The sequence below is a fragment of the Rosa chinensis genome, chromosome 5, assembly GCF_002994745.2.
Source record: "Rosa chinensis cultivar Old Blush chromosome 5, RchiOBHm-V2, whole genome shotgun sequence".
Lineage (NCBI taxonomy): Eukaryota > Viridiplantae > Streptophyta > Magnoliopsida > Rosales > Rosaceae > Rosa > Rosa chinensis.
Genome location: NC_037092.1, coordinates 60,858,353 through 60,863,729, shown reverse-complemented (window position 1 = coordinate 60,863,729; position 5,377 = coordinate 60,858,353).

Genomic DNA, 5,377 nt, shown 5'->3' with positions numbered 1-5,377 from the left:
TCTCCAAAATGAATAATAAGAGTGTGGTGTGTCACCTTAACACCATTTAAAATGATATTAAAGCAAAAACAAATATATCATTGACATGGAAGTTAATGTATGCCATACATTAACATACAATAGAATTTTCCTTATTAACCTTTAGGGTTGTTATATATCTCTTAGTAATGATGATAGATTGTGACATATGCTAACAATACATAAATTCATTGATCCTCAATAGTAAATAATGATAATAACCAACAATAAAAAATACTTATATTTATAGATGAGCGAAGAAAGCTCTAATTATTATCGAGATAAAACCTTTATAATATTGATCACATCAATATTCCATTACAATAAGTAAATTGTGTACCACAATATCAAAATCCAAAATAGAGGTATCATTGAAGCTTTCAATTACCTACCACCACCTAACGATTGTGTCCTATGGCAATTCATAGTAGGTTGATTAATTCATACACTGATCTCTGAAGCAAGGAAAACTCTGTTGGATTATAGGAGCCAACTCTTTTCTTTTTTTTTCATTAGAAAGGACATGACTAATGATTTAAAAGGCCACAATACATCAGTGAAACCGAAACCTATAATATTCAATGTCATCCTACTAAATAGTTTACAATATGATAAAGTTGTCCCTTTAGAACATGTTTTTCTTCCTCTGAACCAAGCTATTAGCTACTACCTAAAATCATCAAAAATCACAACCAAATCAATATAGAATGAATCAAAAAAAAAAAATTTAACAATTCTGTTAAATAGCGAATAAAATGGATCTTATTTGTTTCTAAATGTGCACAAGAGTATTATTTATTTTAAGAGCATAGACACAATCACACAAATCCCAGTCTTTTTCATTCTAATGTAGAAAATATCATGTCTTTCAGTGTTGAATAAAAACTGTGGAAAACTATAATGAATAAAACCCTTTCAAGAAGATAATATCAAATCTAATTGATCTAATTTGTTTTCTTACTTGGTCATACCACTAATGTTTGAAATATGAACAAAGAATCAGCAAGACACAAATACTTGACTTCTAACATAGGCCAAACTCATGAGAAATTTAAGTGTAATTAAGAAGCTCTCAAGACGATTCTTCTCAGAAATAATTCCAGTCAGTCGGTTTAAAATAGAAAATTACATACCTCAAATTGTTAGAATCACAGAGCTTATTTCCTAAATCTGGTCTCTCAGTTCATCTTCAAAAAAGCTGCGCATTTTTCTTTTTCATCACCCAGTCCATAGCCATGGCTTGACCTCTTTGCTTCTTTCACAAATCCCTAGATGGAAGAGCGATAAATGCTTTCTTATCTGAGAGTCTGATATATCCACAAATAATGATGGGTATTTCAGTTAATTCACCTTAACACAAAAATTAAAAATAAAAGAAAATTGGCCGAATGTGTTTTAATGGTCCGCACGGGCCTTTAAGGCTTAACGCATGGGAAATAGCGAAGTGGGCTATGCTAATAGAAATTTTTTTGCTGGTATTGTAATTTTTTTTTTTTTTTGATTGGGGGAGGTTAGCGTTAGAAAGTTAACAACACACACACCCTTCGGCGGGGGGGGGGGGGTATCCCAGTAGAGCCGGACTAATTCCTTCCGAACGCCACTGGGTATTAAGCACCCATTAGTTTGTATTGTAGTTTTTGGTAATTTGCCATAAAAATATACTAATGCTTTTAAATTATTTTTTCTTAAGGTTTTTTCTTTTTAAAACAAAAACAAAAACAAAACTGACAAGTTTTTATTAAATAAAAATATTACAATCGATAGATGTAGAAACTACATCGACTTGAGAAATACAAACAATACCAAGAACAATAAAAGGGGATGCAATTAAGCATTTGATAAAGCATCGGACAGAACCTGGGCTATGTAAAAGGTACAGACGATATGGTGCACCAACCCTCCATGCAGAGATATGCGTCGAGTAACGAGTAACCTTCCGTCACCGACCTGATTAAATAAACTAAGAAAGGTACCAACGATATGGTGCACCATACCTCCACACAACAAAATGTGTCGTGTAGTGGGTAACCTTCGTCACTGACCTTGCCTAAGTAACATAAAGCAAAACCAAATGAAAGCAAATAAAGCCCAAACCGATCCTAGGCCAAAGTACCCATCCAAACTAAGATCCAGCTTAAGTGCCAAATCTTAATCCAGGCCCAAAACCCAGATCCAGACCGGAATCCAGATCCCAGCAAGAAAAACCATCACCATGCCGTCACAACTGGACACCTCGTTCGCAGAGCAGTCGCCATCGGCAGCCCGGTCAGCACCCAATTTCCTGTCGCTGATCTGACCGCCCCCGCTGAAGCCACCAAACAGACCGCCACCCATTGAGACACCGCGCGACTCCATCAAAAGAGAAACGTGACTGTGATTTTTGTTAATGCCACCAATACGTCCTCAAAACCAAACCCAGGCCTAGGTCAGCACCGAAAAAAAAAAAGCCTCATGTAGACCACCACGAACCCAGCCTCCGATGCCACTTTTCCCACAGGTCGCCACTGGCTTAGAACTGATGATGATCCGCCCAAAACTAGGGCCCAAAGTCCAACTTCTGCCTTTGAAAGCAAGAAGAAAATGATGAAGAAGAAACCCTATCCCTTCAGCCTCCATATAACCAGAGAGAGAAATGCCCACCTCTTTCGGTCAAAATGTCGGTGCAACCGTCAACAAACCCCAGCGAGACCCATCCTCTTAGAGAGATTTTTTTTTTTTTTTTGGTCATATAAACGACTCAAATGCTACAACTAGTCTTTCATGAGTTGAACTTACAACCTCCCACTTATGAAGGGGAGACTATGTCACTAAACTAAATGGTATTGGCTTAGAGTTTTTTTTTTTTTAATCAAATTTTTTCTTAAATTTTATAAGTAATATGTTTTATTCTTGTCTTAAATTAAACCACATCATATATTAAATAATCAAATAGCTAACTGTTCCAAAAGAATAAATATTATAACGTTTGATAGAAATTCGATAACAAAAGTTTAAGATAAAAGAACATATACATACTCAAATTGTACCCCGCGTCCTTGAATAGAAGGAAAAAGTTTAGTTATTGAATATGTATCATAATTCTCAAACGGCTCTTTTTTAGACCCAATTTACCCAAAAAAGAAGAAGCTTTTATGCGACTATGGCTCTTAAAGTATAATAGAAAATCAAATCAAATCAAATACTTCAAGCAAACAAATAACATATATATGACTAAAATAAGAAAAAAATAACGTATAGGCTAAATTTAATAACATATCGGCTAACTTTAGAAATTTGAGGTGGGCTAATTTTTAATATTTAATCTTTTAAATTATAATTAAGCAACAAATTTATGTTTTTTCAAAATTTGGGGTGGGTTGTAGCCCACATGAGCCCGCTTGTAGCTACGCCTTAATTTTTTATTTGGACAATAATGAAAATTTCATTTACACACCTAAAAATTGGGGAGCAAAACCAGACCCAAACCAAAGTAAAACAAAAAAAGAAGCCTAAAACAAAGCCCAAGTCAAAACAAAACCCTATTATGAATAAGTCAAACTAGAGGGGACAACAGCCGCCATTGGCCATCGCCGCCATACCTACCGCCACGCCAGCCAGAGAAAATTGTTTTGATGGCCAAAATCCGATCCAAATATGAAATATCTACTCCAAAACTTCAAAATCATCCAATCCAAATAAAATCGAAACCCCTACTTGAGCAGCCAACATCGGTCAACAAGGGAAATCGCCACGGCAAAGCAAAGAACAATAGAGCTATTAGAAACCAACAAGGAACTAGACGAAGGTGTCGGTAATTTCATGTACAAGAGACGCTGCTCTATACACCTCCATTTTGCCAAATTCATTAGAATGCGTCGGAGGGCGACAACAAGATTCCACCTTAGAAAACTACCCAAGGGTGTCGATTTGATAATGAAGACGAAGAAATGAGCATGCAAAGTTAGATTTAAAGGCTTTTAAAAAAATAGATTGAGAACACACATGAAAGAGAAAAAGAGAAGACATAAAATTAGAAGAACGAAAAAGGACGAATTCTGCCACCCGACAACCGGATGAAGCTGTGGTGGTCGGGGGCCAGTGGAGCCACTAGTGATCAAAACACACCACAGACTCTCAACAGACAAGTCAGAGAGAGAAGAGTCTAGAGAGAAGGTGGACCCTCTCTCTCTACCCTATCTAGGTCCTACATTGGGTGTTTATTTAAAACAAAAGTTATATACATAAGTTTTAAATTTAGAGGCCCATTAATTTGGAGGCCCTAAGCACAAGCCTACTTCGCCTAGGCCTAGAGCTGACACTGATTGCAGTATCATAATGATTATTTATGGATCTCAAGAGAAAAGAATGTAAGAAAACATTACTTCATTTCTGTATGATATGCTTCATTTTTTTCCCTTCTACTTATTGTGTTGCGACTTATTTGTTCTGGTATACTTGTATTAGAAATTTATATGGGTGTTAAAATCATTTGCGATTATAAATTAATGGCATCAATTTCATCATTTGCATTTATTTTTATCCCCACATACCCCACTTAATCTTAATTCTAGTGAGATTTGAGTCCATAATTTTCACAGTGTTAGCTAAGTCACCAAACTGATTTTAGTGAGATTTGATCCCGTAATTTGTGTTATTAGTTAAGTCACCTATGTCACACCCCTGATTTTTAACACAAATAAAAATCGATATACAATATCATAATTATACATGCGTGATCGTTCAGTCATCAATACAAAATACCTGGAACATCTTCCCTTTAAATCAAGTACATATTGATGCCCTAAACCCACAATTCTAATATTGACCCGCTCCACAGAGTCATATATTACATAAGCTTACGAATTAAATTGTCATCACAAAATAAAACGTAAATGCTCCTCAAAGCTTACTACATAGTGGAAGTCATACAATGGCAAAGCCAACAAAATTTGCTTCCCACCCGTTCTGCTGCTAACAAGATACCTCAGCTTCAGCCATGATTACCCTGACCTGTAGGATTAATCCCTACACCATAGAATAGTGCACCGGGTTGCCACACAACAAACCCGGTAAGCTTATGAAAGCTCGTATGAGTAACTCATGAACATCAATCAACAACTCACACAAATCAGCTTAAGGAAACAATGCAACTATGATTCCTTCCAACATTCCACATCCCTTCCACTGAAGGAACAACTTAAGTCACCGATGTGACAATGTTCTATTTGCTAACTTAACCATCAAGAAGCAATTAAAGTCTCATCTAGACAATAAAAGAAGAATACTCTCGAAACTCTCCTTTAACTACATACATATGAGTCTCCAGCAACCTCGACTGTTACCCCCATAAGCTATAATGGCAGACAGACTAGAGCTCTAA